Raw genomic sequence first — 17235 nt, forward strand, 5'->3', positions numbered from 1 at the left:
GTTTATTGAATCTTATTTGCCAAGCACATTAAATCTCCCAGCAAGCTGATGAGTTAAATACCCGATCTGACCTCCTCAAACAGCCGCATCACTTCCACAAGGTTACACAGCCAACAAGAAGCTGGGCTGTGGTTTTATCGAAAGCTGATGAGGCTCCAAGCCAGTGCCCTTGACCATGAGGCTACATGATAGACCTTGAATCTTTGAGCTCTAGTCTGTTCTGTGGCAGAGATGCCTGGCTTGTGTGTCACCTTGTGCCGTGATGACTACCGAGGAGCAGCTGGCATCCAGGACGGGGGAAGGCCTCCACGTCAGTTTTTGGCTTTAAGAAGCAGGGAATGATCACAGCCTTGAGTTCATGGTCACCATACGCTAACCCACTCGGCTAAATTGGTGAGAGGTCTCTCTGATGTCAGGTACCCTGTGACTGTAACTCAACCCATCTGAGCAATGGGGCCCTTCCTGGGAGTCATAAATTCAATGCAGTGGTCGAGGGTGCCATGCTGAACTACACTAATACAGCAGAGGAGTACGTCCCAGATGCTCCCAGGGCCCCCTCTGCAGACTTGGTTTTGCGTTTCATAACTGTGTGATTTGGGGCTTTGTCCTATGTATGTACGTGCAGGTTTCCATAGATGCAGCCTATGACTTCAGTCTTGTGTTTCAACACAAACACATCACTCATTAATGAGGCATTCGAGGCTTAGAAATACCCGGTTCTCCTCACTGCAGAAGACAGCATGTAACCATAGATAGAAAAAAAAGAGAGCAAAGTTTAACGTGAAATAACTATATCCTGTTCTACTCATGGCAACATTAGCTTTCTTTTAGGTAGTCTCTGCTGCATACAGCTAACCACGCTGGATAATATCTTTTTAAATCTAAAATTCTGGGGGCATCTGAGTAGCTCAATCTGTTAAGCCTCTGACTCTTGATTTTGACCCAGGTCATGATCTCATGGTCGTGTGGTCGAGCCCTGCTTTGGACTCTGTGCTGGGCAGGGGGCCTGCTTGGGATTCTGTCTCTCTTCCCCCGTTCATTCTCTCTCTGTCTCTCTCTGTCTCTCTCAAAAATAAATAGCTAAAATAAATATACATATTATATTTTTATATGTATATTATTTATGTTATATAGAATATATTCTATATTATTATAAATAGATAAAAGTAAATATATATATTAAAATCCTGACATTTGTTTCAAATTCATAAAATGAAAAGAGGGGATTTCCAGTCCATAAAATATGAGGGAAGAAAGAAATTAACATGAGTACTTAGCCAAAAGTGATCTGAACATTCCTAACCCACTGAACTAGAAAATCTTAGAAGAGCTAGCTTCAGTACCTAGTGGGGATGGCCAGCCTGGAGAAGTTATAAGCTTACTAAGCCAGATGTTAATTCCCCAATATTCCCACCATTTTAATCTCTGATGAAGTGAGTGAACGGGGTCATTTCTGACTATTGAGGGACTTTTTTTCTAGCAGTTTCTGCCAAAGCTTGAAATAACAGTCACATGGTTTCTGGTTAACGTACTGAACTTGTGTGAACCTTTTAAAAGCATTGCAAGTTCACTTGAGTTTGGTGATCTAATTGAAAGTGACTTTTAAATAGGAAATTTTAATTTTTAATTTAACGGGGATAGTGTTTTTCCATAGAGTTTTTTTTTTAAGTTTATTTCTTTATTTTGAGAGAGAGAGAGCACGCATGTATGCACGCAAGCGGGGGAGGGGCAGAGAGAGAGACTCCCAGGCGGGCTCCACACTGTGTGTGCAGAGCCCAGCGAGGGGCTTGTGCATTTTCACATCATGACCTGAGCCGAAGTCAAGAGTCGGTCACCTAATGGACTGAGCCACCCAGGCGCCCAGGAGCCACCCAGACTTTTAACAGTCTATGGAAATATGCTACACTCTTGGCTGTTTCCTTTGCTTATAATTTATAAAATGTATGTTCTATGAAGAACTGAGAGTCAATCTGACAAGCATATATTTTGCTCAGCTTTTATTTGATCAGTTGTAAGGATGATCCACCGTCCTTCCCCACCCAACCCCAGAATCTCTAACTCAGTGCTAATTCGCTCAGTGCCTCTGGCCAAGTCATCCAACATCTTCGGCCTCGGGTCTGTTATCTGTAAAATGAGCCTTTGCGAGTAGATCGATTCTAATACAGAGTTCGGTTTCGGAAGAAGAAATTCTAAATGTAAATTTCACATTTACAGAAAACGGACACTGGCGTTTCAGAGTTTACGGGGTTGGGTTCTCTCACAATGTTGTGTAAGTTTTGTTTCCCTTTTATCCCACGTGGTTCAAAAGGGAATTCTACAGCTAACTCGAGCCTGGTGCTCAGCAGTTCACCCACGTCAGTAATTGCCGAAAGAAAAGTAAGTTTGAACGTCAAGCTGGAGCTTGGAAGCTCTAGGTCATTATAACCGTTTTATTTGTCTCTCGCAGTCCCGTTTTGTACCGTTCTGTACGAATAAAAACCTTTTCCTAAGGGCCTTTCTGGAGCACTAAGCACATGATTAATTAAGCCCTGTCCTGAGACTAACAAGAAAGAAAGGAGATAAAGTATTTTGTTTGTGATTGAATCACAAGGTGTTATTCATTAGATATGCCTTCTAAAATTCTGTTTGTCTCATCACATTTTGTCAGACTACTCTACATATGAAAGTCTTTGGCCTTCCTTTCTACCCTGGTCCAGCTTTTTTTCTGCAATCCCCTGTCCTCAGTGGCTAGGGAAACACAAATGTGATTGGACAGAAGTGTTTATCAAGTCTGAGGACCTGATTCTCTCCTCACGCATGACAAACTCGGTGGCAACAGATGGCCTGAAAGTTTTTGTCTGAAAGGGAGAGACTTTGACCTGTGGCTCTGATTTTATTTTATTGTATTTTATTGTAAAGTCATTACCAGATAATAAGCCAGACTTTCGCCTGGGTGGTTTAGTCGGTTAAGCATCCATGGGCTCTGCCCTGAGCATGAAACCTGCTTAAGATTCTTTATCTCTCTCTCTCTCTCTCTCTCTCTCTCTCTCTCTCTCTCTCTCTCTCTTCCTCTGCCCCTCTCCCCTAAATAGCTGTTTCTTTCCCTAAAATAAAACAACGACAGCAACAATAACAACAGCAGAAGTCTATGTAAACTATGTCTGGGTCATAATTCTCTCCTATCCATTTATGACAAACATGTATGTGTTTTTTAATTCTTCCTTTAAAAAGGAAGAATTCCTCCTACAAATTAGTCACATTTGAAATTGAAGCCAACACAACACGTACAAAGGACAGCAAGTCGAGCTTTGCAACAGTTCTGACGGGAGGGAACGAGAGCTAAAATACATGTCTATGATTTGGACGGGACAGGGCAGAAACAAGAAGATAACACACCCCAGACAGGTGCATCTCTCTTTCATCCCTGAACTCTTCCATCTCCGGTTTTTTTCTCGGAGTGGATACTGACAATACCTATTGCATGATTATGAAATTAAAGTTATGTCTTTTATAAAATAAAGGCAAAAATTGTGACCTCAAGGTTTGATGTGTCACAAGGTGTGTGACAGAATGCATTCAGCAGTAACCAGTCAAGCGTTGGAAACCCCAGAGGACAAAGCTGTATGACACGGCCGGGAGCTGGGGCTTTGGAACCTCTTTTGTAATTATTTGCCCGTTGGTCTCTAGAGCGTGTGTTTCATGCATTTCTTTTTTTTTTTACCCAGAATGTCACTTTGCCTGGGAGGTGACCATACGAGAATAATGGTGCCGTGGGAAGGGTGTTTGTGCGGTTTTCATTGTAATGTGATCGGTAGCAGTTTGTCTGAGAGCTCTTCCTATAAAAACAAACGGCTATTTAGGAGCTGTTTTTCCTCGCTCGGACACATGACAGTACACCGACCATCAAAAACAAACGCATAGGCCAAAACCAAATTTTCTCGCAAGACGTTGTCTTCCCGAGTTTTCCCTGCTTTATATTAAAGTATCAGAAAACAAAAATGGATGCTGAATCCATTATCATCAGGGATTTAAGTAAAAATAAAAACTTGGGCTCATCATGTGGAGAAACCAGGTATAAGGCAGAGCAGGATTGTCCTGGGATCTGAGTTGGTGGGACAGTCCAGGAGGTAACTACTGATCACTCATCGGTACGTAGTCTCTGGGCGCTTGGTTTGTGCCTGGGTGCACCTTTGTCATTCTCAGTCCCTGATATTAGAAACGGGGGAGTCAAATTTGACTCTTGTCATTTTCTCTCTCTACCTCTTCAATCATCAGTTCTAATTTTGCCTTCCAACTATTTCTTACTTATGAATTTTTTTGGCCGGATTCCTGAATGTTCTACTGGTTCAGGCCCCATCATCGCGTAACTGAACTACTGCAAGGGTCTTGCTACTTCCATTTCTTACCTAGAATCTTGTCGCCTTCAAATACCTCTCCCAAATAGGCACTAAATGACAAAATGCAAATGCCAGCACATCAGAATATCCTTACTTGAGACCCTTGCTTTATGACACATGGTGTGTAAAACTTCCTTGATTTGACCCCTGTCTTTGACACTTGCCCCTCTGTGTCCCACATATGAACCAAATGAAAACTATTTAGCACCTGCACACCAGGCATTACGTCATTCATCACAGTCGCTCCGGAATATAGCATGGTGCCTTCAGCAAAAGAACTTCGTCAATAGTTTACCTCCTAAATATTTCTTGAACAAAATGCCTTCACTCCACACCCACTGACACCATCCACCCCAAGCCAGAATCTTGTCTGGACGCTGAAACAGCTTCTTCACTCTTCTCCCATTCCCCACCTCTCATCTAATCTCCCCCTTCTATGGCCAGAAGGATCTTTTAAAGATACGAATCTGATCACGTCATTCCCGAATTTAAAATTTAGCAGAAGTTCCTCAACATACCTAGGATAAAGGTGAAACTCTTAACCTGGTTCCTAAGGTGTTGCACTCAGTCTCCCCCCTTCTCCCTGCCTACACTCCTGCGGCATAGAATATTCCATTGCTTCCCTGGCCCCTTCCTCCTTTGTTAAATGCTCTTTATCCCTCGGGTCTCAATTTACACGTCAGTTTCTTAGTGTGGCAGTCCCTGACCCTCTTGACTAGGTGAGGTTATTTTCCCCTGCATTACCATAGCAGTGCTCCATAACACTCACCACGCTTGTAATTACTTGTTTAATGCCTGTAACTTCCTCAGAGAAGCTCTCCTTAATCCCCTTAACAAGGGGAAGTGTCAGTATTAAACATTCTCGTAGGTCATCCTTTCTCCTAGCATGCGTCACAGTTCAGGAGTTATTTGTTGAGTTGAATTGAAAATATATCTCTAGTCCTCCAGGAATGCTAAGGTTTGGCTCTCACAGTACCTATATACTCCTAGCTAACTCTTTCTCATTTTTGAAGTCCTCAGTTTACCTGTCAGCAACTCTGGGAGCCTCTGTTAATCACATTTTACACCACTCCCAAACCAGATTACATCCCTGCTCTCAGTACTCTAGTAATACCTAGTATGCATTTCTGTCACTGTCATTACTGGAGTACACTACACTGTTCGACAGTAGTTTCTTTGGCATAAAGGGTGATGCCTGATTCCTGTCTTCTATTCCAAGGGTGCAGGGACCCACATACAAATGCACTCAATGAATATTTATTGAGTGAGTGGATGGATGATTACGTGTGACATAGGAATTAGATAACCTCTTGCTTCTCAGCCATGTGCCTTCTCCAATAGGAATGAGGGGCATCTCAGCGGCCAACCCGGGCGAACTGAAGAGCTGGGACCCTCTTGGGTGCCCCTCACGTGTTCCCACCCTGGGCTTTGACATGCTATGGCCACAGCCCTGACGTGACTGCAATTGTTTTGGAGATCCTGAGAAAATCAGTGATCAAAAGACAACCTGAGTTATAAAAAAATCGGTAACATTCTATTTCCTTTAATCCTAAATTTGTACACTGAGAATCATACCATTATATATAAATATATATACACACGTGTGTGTGTGTGTGTGTGTGTGTGTGAGTGAGATAGGATAATGTCCCCCAAAGATGTCTGTGCCGTAATCTCCCGTGAGTATGTTATTAGATTCAACAAAAGGGACTTTGCAGATGTGATTAAGGTGAGGATCTTGAGATGGGGGGGTTACCCTGGATTATCTGGGCAGGCCCAATGTGATCGTGAGCATTCTTACGAGAGGAAGGCGAGAGTGTCAGAGTCGGAGAGAGAGAGTGGAAGGCACAGCTGTGCGGTTCGAAGTTGAAGAAGGAGCCTGGAACAAAGAGAGGCGAGCGGCTTCTCTAAGCGCGAGAAGCAAGGAAGTAAAGTGAATTCTCCCTGAGAGCCTCCGGAAAGAACACAGCCTGGCTAACACGTTAATCTCAGCCCAGTGAGACTTCCAACCTATAAAACTGGAAATGGGCGCATCTGTGGCAATTTGTTACAGCAGCAATAAGAAAGATGCATATGTATGTATTTGGGTACACGATGAGAGAATTTGCTAGCACTCCAGTATGATTGCTTCTACAGCGCTTAAGAGTCTCAAGGAAGAGCTGGACGGTGACAAGACAGATCGTCACGTGTTTACAACTGTGGAGTACTAAGAAGTGTGGCGACCTATACCTGAACACCTGTGCTTTCCTTGTCAAGGATTAGGGACTTCACACACACACACACACACACACACACGCACACACACACACACACACACACTGCACTCTTGCCAGTGGTGCGAAATTATCAATACAGAGTTGGTCATCCACCTATATTTCAAGGGGATTTGATTTTGTATCATGTATATAAACTCAAAAATAACTGTCTAGGAGAGAAGTAAAATCATGGGAATTTTTAATTATGCCCCTTGGTCTGTAACCATAGCTTACTCTCTGCTATATTGTCAGTGTAGAAGCGGAGAAGATTCAAACATGTTTGATTTTAAAAATATCAGGGGTGTCTGGGTGGCCCAGTCGACTAAGCATCTGACTCTTGATTTCGGCTCAGGTCATGGTCTCACACGTTGTGAGTTCAGGCTCCTCCTTGGGCTCTGCACTGACATGGGGCCCGGCCTCACAAACTGAGCCTGCTTCAGATTCCCTGTCTCCCTCTCTCTCTGCCCCTCCGCCATGTGCTCTCTCAAAAATAAATAAACATTTTTTTTAAATACAAGATAAAATAAAATAAAACAAAACAAAAGAAAATAATATAAAATATAATAAATATAATATATATAATATATTATATAATATATAATATATAATAAAATAAAATAAAATAAAATAAAATAAAATAAAATAAAATAAAATAAATAATGGAATAGGTGTGAAAAATAAATTTTCTGGACCCAGCAGAACGTTATGAAATTTTAGCCATTTGGAAGACTTCAGTCTCAAAGATGAAACATCCCTCAGGTCCCCATATGTTGCCCCTCTGTTAAAATTCTATGCTAATGAACACAATTAATCTCCGTTCCATCTAAGATATTTTACTTTTAAATCATCGAAATGTTTGTGATTATGTCTTTTACAAGACTTAAAAATAGACTCCTTCCCCCCTTTACTCATTTTAATGTAACTGTTTCAAAATAACAATAATTACATTGGTTCAGTATTTCTCCATCATGATTGCCTTTATTGTCAGAAGTAAAACCATCCCTGTCAAGCCAACCAGTCATATTTTTCCTGGAAAAGATTCCCCCCAAATTCTGCTAATTACATAGTGCATATTAAAGAAAACAAAGATAATATGAGTATTGACATAGTCATCAGTTGGCCCGCTCTAAAAAAAAAAAAAAAATTGAAATATACTTAAAATCACGACAAATCTGAACTACTTACTCATGGGTTGTGGGTTGTTGTTGTTGTTCCTGGCACGACTGATTCTTTGTTGTGTAATAAGAAATGTGAAGAAAATTCATATGAACCATTTATCACAGCTTGCTTCATATGTTATTTTTTAATATACTCTTCCAGAAGGATATGTGGTAAAGACCGCAGAACACAAATATTAGAAGTGGGTGTTTTTTCATAGTTTTCTCAAAAGAAAAAAAAAGATCAGTAGTGGAAATATTTGTCTTTTAAAATATGTTGGTATTTTAGGTCAGGAAGCTTCAACTTAATCTTATTTCTCCCCTAGGATTTATGATAAAAGCAGACACAATGCTCTTGATAATTTTTCTGGTTTTATAAGAATTGGATTTGCATTCCAAAATTATGGTAAGGAAGAAATGCCCTTTAAAGGATTTAATCTAGAGAAATGAATGAAAAAGTCTAACTCAGATAGTTGACTTAATTCAAGATGTCTACATGTAATCTTCCTTCTCTGAAGGACAGGACCACAGAAATGGATCTCAGATGTTTTACCATATCCACTTGTAATGGCTACATCCTGTAGTATTATTAAGATTTAAGGTACACCCATGGTATTCTAAACAAACTCTACACAATATAACTTGTGATAGTTGAAGAATATTTCAGCATTCCCTAAAAGTCTTAAATCCTATTAAACTACTCCATTAAATATTAATAGATGATACGAAAAATGCCTTCTCTGTCAAATATGCCTGAGAAAGTCTTGATATAAAATATGATTATTTTTACTACAGGACTTATCAGAGCCTTAAAAATGCTAATGAGTATAGTGGATTTCCAAAAAAACAAAACCACACAGTGCTTCCTCAGCTAGAAAAATCAGTCCTTGTTCTCCTTACCCTATAATCCTGACCTCCTGCCCCAGGTAAGGGGTTCTAAGCTGAAATGATATTACTCCCAAGTATACCCAAATTCTCTAGGAAAATTTATTCATTTTGTTCTCTCTTCCTACCAAGAATTCTAAAGATGCAGAGAATATTCCTTGAATTAAATTGTGGGTTTAAACTGAAATGAACTTATTAACTTGAGTGATGTACGGACTCACCCTGCTTTCATCCGTCTTTATGCGGATTTAACCCCTAATGTTCAGAAGTGCACCTCTGCTTTAACCACCTCTCATTCACCCCCATCGGTGAGGAAGGATTCCCACCCTCGGGTTATGGGGATGGCTGGAGACATGAGACGTGACACCGGACAGAGGAGCTTGGCATTTTTTGATCGCATATCTGCAGTCATCTGGAAGAGGACATGGCAGGCCACACAAGGCCACGTGGAGGTTGCACGGAGAAGAGAGTGAAGAACCAGGGACAGTAGGAGGCAGGCTTTGTCATATCAAGAGGGTAGAACGCCTGGGTGGCTCAGTCGGTTGGGCGACCGACTTAGCTCAGGTCATGATCCCGTGGTTCACGGGTTAGGGCCCCGCGTCGGGCTCTGTGCTGACAGCAGGGAGCCTGCTTGGGATTCTTTGTCTCCCTCTCTGTCCCTGCCTGCCCCCCCCCCAAAAGCGAATAAACATTTAAAAAAAAAAAAGAGGGTGGAGTGCCCTTTCATTTCTTGCAGGAGGATGTGATTAGCTCGTTTGAATAAATTAAATAAAAACAGGCTGGCAGGCCACCACTGGAAGATTAGCAGGAACTGTACTTGGTCCCCCTGACAAGAAGCATTGTTTGACTGAGGCCTTACCCGCAGGGCAGCACCAGGCGGGATCTTGTGGTTTAGCTCTTCGAGGCCCATCTGGTTTCAGATATCAGACAGCACATAATATCGGGTGCTAATTTAGGCTTTTGTCTCCACTGGGTGCACGTGGTTTAGGTAAGTCTTACCCAACCCATAGCATCAGGTAAGGGCATCTGACCTAGGTTTGACTTAACCACACAGCCCCGTCCCTAGAGATCAATTCAAGATTGAGTTTATCTCCTAACCCAGGCCAATGACGATCAAGCTAAGGGTTTTCCTAATGGGGAGGAAAGAGATGTGCTAGTTTCAGAGGCAAGCGCTAGCAGCAAGAGTGATGGGAGTCTAATGCTTTCGGGGGGGCGATGATTACAGCCTGATAATCAAGCCAGAGGGACGAGGCAGGACTTAGAAATGGCAATAGGCAGTGTACAGACCTTGCCTGAGATGGTCCAGCCACACCTGATGTCTCTCGTCCTCCCGACTTTCTCAGCCTGTGAAACATCCCTTTTCCAATGTATGCTTAAGGCGATTTGAGTGGTGTTTTGTCACTTACATTTTTAATAGTTCTGATTGCTACATGAACAATATCGAATTAATGCCTGTCAGCTATACTCAATGATTACCGCTAAGTTACCTCCCGCGACATTAGGGCACTGCACAATTTCCTTCTTCCTAACCTAAATTATGGCTCTCTTTCGAAGTCACTCGGTGGATAGCTCTTCACGCAACGTTACTATTATACAAGATGGATCCGTAAGTGGTCTTTGATGGCCATGTGCACAAAAATAAGAACACAATGAAAATGAAATGAGGGATAATTATACCGTGGCACGAGTTAGAAGACAGAAATTGATTTGGTGAATTCAGAGTCAGTATATCTCAATCTACTTATAATTTGAATAAATATTACAAAACCTTTTAAAGAACCCCCATCTCAAGAATACAAAACTAGAAGTTAATTTTTAAGCTCGGAGCGAGCAGTTGGCACTTTGTGTCACTAAAGAAGAAAGACATGCTGTACACGTGAAGTGCAAGTAAATGTGGTAATTATCGCCCAAAGAATAACTTTGACACATAAGGAAATCAAATGTTACAACTTGTGCCTCTAACTTTCAATATTTTCTTAAGGAAAACATTAGGGGAAATATCAACAGCCATTACGCACACTCTGATATTTCTATCCAGATAAATCCTGCAACTCATTGCCGCTCGGCAGCCGAGCTGCTGTTAACATTTACACTTGCTTGATGAGAAAATGCTGAAATACTCAGAAGTACACTTATTAAGTAAGAGAAATGGCAGTGCACCCTGGCTGTCTCCAAATGTTGACAAGGGACACAGAGGAAAAGCGGGCAAATGCTTTCAAAATGCTAAGTCGTCCATGAAAAGATAAACGAAGGCAGCTTTCTAATGTTTCCTGGAGATACATCCCCATCTCCAATTGCTTTATCTATCACAAATAGGCTTTATAAATATAAAAGGAAAACCGTGCCACCGGAAAGCAATTGAGGTGAATTTGAATTTAGAGTCACATTATCCGTTATCTCTATTATTGGCCGATCAGACATCTCAGGGCATGAATTAGTCATTTCTGCCCATTTGCTTCTAGTGATATAGGCACAGAGGCAGCGGTGTGAGTAATGTATTTATCTGCTAATTTAGTCATTTACTTGATGGATACAACAGAATTTCGAAGGAAGGTTTTAAAGTTACTTGGATATACTTTTTCAATGCCCAGGAAGATCTGCCATAAATACAGCATATAAAACTTTCTAGATACATTTGAAGTACCAGAGGACTAATTCATTATAGCGCTCTAAAAGCGTATCAAGTGGGAGAGGAGTGTAATTTCTTTAAAGTGCTCTGCATAGATGCGAGCAATATACTTAATGTAATCCAAAGAATTGGGGGCAGGGGGGCATTGAAAAAGGTTCCAGAGGTGCTTCTGCTGGGTGGTACCTGCATTTCTTTGACTTCATGGACTGGAGCCCCAGAAGGTGGAGGTTCAACAGGCAGAGAGCGAGACGTGTACGGAATTCCTAGCTGATACCCTGTAAAGTCCGTTTGCAATCAAACAGTCCGTGAGCGGTTGTTTTTTCCCTTTACAGACTGGAGTTGCATAAAGTATACTGACCCTATTTTCCTTTGAGTACAAATGTTAGTGCACTATCCAGTAGGTATGTTTGAAAAACAAAAATCCTCTGGTTTCATGAATGTTTAAACCAGTATTTATAAAATAATCTGTAAAGTGAAAATGTACAAAGCTTGACTGGATTCTTTCATCGGTAGAGCTGATGGGAAGGTACTGTTGATTGGTTGAATTGCTACATTTTATTAAAACATATATACAGTATAATAGTGGCAGCATTTTGGAACACCTGAGTGGCTCAGTTGGTTAAGTGTTGGACTTTAGCCTAGGTCACGATCTCACCGTTCCCTAGTTCGAGCCCTGCATTGGGCTCCATGTTGACAGCTCAGAGCCTGGGGCATGTTTCCAACTCTCTGTCTCCCTCTCTCTCTCCCCCTCCCTACTTACATTCTGTCTCTGTCTCTCTCAAAAATAAAATAAACGTTAAAATTTTTTGTAAGTGGCAGCATTTTAATAGTAATACTGTGTTTCTTTGTTGCTCTGAACACAATTTAATTTTATATTTTTTTATGGATAAGATTTGCAGATTTAATTTTTTACGTCAATATTTCTTTTGGATTAACTTTTATATTTTTTCTCAAGGAAGGCTATTGTTATCTTGGAATCGGGGCCAAGGGTCTCTCTGTGTTTAAATGTCGAATGAGTATTACTGTGGTACAATGAATGGCTTCCGCCCAGCTTAATTATGTTCGCGCTACAGATAAATGCATATGCCGTATCTATGGATTTGCAAATACGAAGCAGGGGCTCCCTCTGCATAATCTTCTGAGCATTGCTTTTGTTTTTTTAGATTTTATAATACAGATAATAAAGCTAATTCCCTTTAAAATCAAAGATGGGGCACCTGGGTGGCTCAGTTGGTTGAGTGCCCGACTTCGGCTCAGGTCATGATCTCACAGTTCATGAGATCGAGCCCCATGTTGGGCTCTGTGCTGACATCTCAGAGCTTGGAGCCTGCTTCAGATTCTGTGTCTCCCTCTCTCTCTGACCCTCCTCTGCTCATGCTCTGTCTGTTTCGCCTTCAAAAATAAATTTTAAAAAAACATTAAAATTTTTTTTAAAAATCAGAGGTAGATAATGGGAACATGATGCTAATAGCATGTAATACCATGATATTTCCTAACCACACAGTAAATGTGAAATGATAGTGGTATTGGCAACAGTAAATGTATTTTCAAGAAAAGGCCACAAAGAAAAAGTTATATGACAGTATTAAATATTGTGATTGCAAAGGAAAAAATACAGCAGAGTTACTAAGCTGAAAACACATTGAAAATACCATCAGGTATGCGCTGTTCATGTTACATCCTGGGCCATCAAAGAGAGGAAATTCAAGAAGACTGTGAATATATTGTAAGAATGAGGAAGGCATAATACTTAAATCACCCACCTACTGTCACCACCAAGTGGGTGACTTCTCTGGATGAATCTGGATGAATAGGGTGTCTCCAGGCATTTGCCATCAATTCCAAAGGTAGTTTTTATTATTATCATTATTATTATTATTAGTTTATTTATTTTGAGAGAGCAAAAGCACAAGCGGGGGGCAAGGCGGGCAGCAAGGGAGAGAGAGAATCCCGAGCAGATTCCGCACTGTCAGCTGTCTGCCCAGAGCCCAAGGCATAACCTCAAGATCATGACCTGAGCGAAGGCATATTGTTGTTTTCATTTCTACACTCCATCCCTGGTTTCTGCCTCAAGACTGCAGCATCCAGTTCTGCTTGAGCTTCTAGCCTGCCCCCTTACCCTTTGGACTTCAAACTCAAGACAAGGGACATCAACCCTTGTGGTAGTTTTCAGCCTGTTTGGCCTGCTGTGCATAATTCAGATTTGCAAGACCTCACAGTATCGTACAGTTCCTAAATCAGTCAACTAATCAATCACTTTCTCTCTCAATGTCTCACTCACTCAGTGTGCTCTCACTATCATAACCAAATGTCTTCGACTGGATGGCTTAACCAACAGCAATTTATTTCTCACGGTTCTGGAGGCTGAAAAGTCCAGGGTCACTGACTCCCACTTGCCCTCATATGAGAGGAGAAGAGGAAGCAAACCGTCTATTGTCTCCTCTGTTTCAAGGCACTAATCCCATCTTGAAGACCCTACCCTCATGACCTCAGTTAAACTCAGTTACCGGGGTGCCTAGGTGGCTCAGTTGGTTAGGCATCCAACTTTGGCCTAGGTCATGATCTCACAGTCCGTGGGTTCGGCCACGCATTGGGCCCTGTGCTGAACAGCTCAGAGCCTGGAGCCTGCTTCAGCATCTGTGTCTCCCTCTCTCTCTCTGCCCCTCCCCTGCTCACACTCTGTCTCTCTCTGTTTCTCAAAAATAAACATTAATAAACAAACAAACAAACAAACAAACCCAGTTACCTCCCCAAATCCCATCCCTAAGTATCGTCATCTTGGAAGTTAGGGCTTGGTCCTATAAATGTGGGAGGGACACAATTCAGTCCATAGTGTTATCTATCTATCATCTATCATCTATCATCTGTCTACAGATGCATACCTTCTTGGTTCTGTTCTCCTGGAGAAAACTGATCAGTCATCTTATCATCCCTGGGATCTTAACTCCAAATGGCTTCCTCTGACCAAATCCATTTTTAGGTCACTCACTGGTCCCTGCCATTTAAACTGTTCCTCATGCGCAGGGAGACATCCAATCCTCGGGCCACTTTACTCTTAGAAGCCATCAGGTGCCTCCTACGTTCAGGTTTGACTCTTAGCTGAGCGCCCAGCACCAGCCCTGTAACTTCGTCAGAAGTCATGCCTCCTTCTACCTCAGTCTTTAATCATGGAGGTTATCAATGGCTTTCATCTGCCCAGCCAATCAATACTTTTCTCACTTAAGATCTTTGTGTCTTTTTTTTTAACATTTATTTATATTTTGAGAGACAGAGAGAGAGAGAGAGTATAGCAGGGGAGGGGCAGAGAGAGAGGGAGACACAGACTCTAAAGCAGGCTCCAGGCTCTGAGCTGTCAGCACAGACCCCAACGGTGGGGCTTGAACCCATGATCCATGAGATCGTGACCTGAGCCAAAGTCGGACGCTCAACTGGCTGAGCCACCCAGGTGCCCCAAGATCTTTGTGATTAGTTCGATTTATTACTCTGTGTCCCTAGACATCCTGTTTGCTGCACACATAAAAAACATGCCAGTGGCATCTGGGTGACTCGGTGGGTTGAGCGTCCAACTCTTGGTTTCGGCTCACGTCATGATGTCACAGTTTGGGAGATTGAGCCCTGCATCAGGCTCTTCCCTGACAGCATGGAGGCTGCTTGGGATTCTCTCTCCCTCTCTCTTTGGCCTACCCTGCTTACACACACAAACACACACACACACTCTCTCTCTCTCTCTCTCTCTGTCTCTCAAAATAAAAATAAGTAAATAAACATTTTTTAAAAAAAAGAATATATCAGCATTACTTTTACCACAAAAAGGTCATGGATCACTCCATTTTATTTTACATGGTTTCTGGTCAGTGGTAGATGCTGACGAAATCTCACTGAGCAAATAAAGCCCTCTCACGAGGAAAAATTCTCTGCTGGCTGATAATGACTGCCAAACAATGGAGAGAAAAGGTTATTAACATTAACGCAGAAAGGTGGGGGGAAGGAAGTAGCGGGAAATGTTGAGGTAGAGGCATTTCGTTAATGATATCCCTTTTATCTTTGATGAGTGGCAGCAGGAAGTTCATTCAGCCCATAGGAATGGAGATGCAGAGAAGTGACACCCTCCATTCTGTCCTACAAAGGAAGCAAAAGGTCACTTGAGCTTTCCTGTAGAATAAATCTCGTAGTACATGTACCGTCTCAGATTCCTTAACGACATTCTCAACGAACATGACATCTAGCGACACAGCCTGGTCCGTGGAAAACGTACTTGACAGGCAACGGCGGACCTCAGTTGTACTTCTGATGCTGGCTACTTCGCTGTGTTTTCTAAGGGAAGTTAGTTAACTTCCTTAAAATTCAGTGTCATTACTTGCAAAGGGATTGGATTTGATCATTTCTAACGTCTCTTAGAGCTCTCGATTTCTGTTCTAGTCTAATGAGATTTAAATTTTTAAAAACCTTACTTCTTACTTTTTTAAAAATGTAAAATTACCAGGCAGCACTTTCCCCTGCCCAAAAGAAGTTTCTTTGTCCACATCTCAGGATGCTTAGACATAAACCTTTACGTACCCTCCCACAAAAAGATGATAACTCTTCAGTCGTTTCACTGTTGCTCATGTTCCTAAGGTCTATGTCATATTATTCATTCTTTTAATGAGACTAGTAATGAACAAGATAAACTAAATCTTTAGAGTTGGAATATATCTTGCCTGGTTTTTTTCCTCCTAAGTTGGATGTTACAGTATTTTATGCCAGATTATCATATCAAACTCAAACAATGCAACTGCAGTTATAGGATATCTACTAACATTTGTATTTATAAGAGCAATTTAAACTTATGTTGAGAAGGGTGTTCATTCACTTTACTATTTTAATATTCTCAAAGGAAGATTTACATATGACCACCATTAATTATGGTACATTTTAGCATGCCTATTAGTCTTGCAGAATAACATACTATAAAAAAAATTCTCAATACAAGAAAGAATATTTCTCATCCTTAATCAACAGTTATTACAAGCAATATTTAATGTAGTCATATTAGACAAGTATGTTGAAAATAACTTTTTAAAAGTCAGTGGTAACCAGGACAGAATATGAAATGTCACATAAAATGAATTCACTTTAATTTTCCTCTAACTTTTCTTCCCATCTGTCAAATAAAGGGCTTAGATTGGATGATTTGAGAAAGAATAGTTTGTGACTCCGTGAGGATGGGAGGGTAATTAATGACTGATAGTGGGATTTAAGGAAGACACTGAAGGTGTCATAGGTGAAGAGAGAGACAGGACTCCCAGACAGGAAGTACAGCTTAGATATGTCCTGGTCCATCCTCGTTTAAATGATAGAGATACAACAAAAATTAAAACTCTACATGCGTAGTCCTATAGTTTGGCTCCTAGCTAACTGTGGCTATTAAAATTTAATGTCAAACAGATTTAAATTAGGTAAAATTTAAAATTCATCTCTTCAGTCATACTAAACACCTTTCAAGTGCTCAGTAGCCATATATGGCTACCACGTTTGTTCAGACACAGAACATTTGTATCATAACAGAGAGTTCCGTTGGTCACCACTGAGTCTGGATAATGATAAAAATGGGGACAGAGAAATTCATTGCCTATCTGACTGTAATATGGACTGCGCCTTGCTTCAGAGAAGATAGAAATAACTTTTGACTGTATTTAAAAATATATAATGAAGTATGTTTGCTAAAGAAAGGATAACATCTATAGTCTTCTCCATGCATACAGAGAAAAAAGAAGAGAGTGTAGAAAATTATCAACCCAAATAAAAGTCACAGAAGGAGAAAAATTATGGGAGAAATGGTGTGTATGTTAAGACTAGATTCAGCTATAGGAAACACACACACACACACACACACACACACACACTACACATATTGATTTGTGCTTATGTTAATCATGTAAATGTCTAAAGAAGTCCAG

This window comes from Prionailurus bengalensis, chromosome B1 (assembly GCF_016509475.1).
Source record: "Prionailurus bengalensis isolate Pbe53 chromosome B1, Fcat_Pben_1.1_paternal_pri, whole genome shotgun sequence".
NCBI lineage: Eukaryota > Metazoa > Chordata > Mammalia > Carnivora > Felidae > Prionailurus > Prionailurus bengalensis.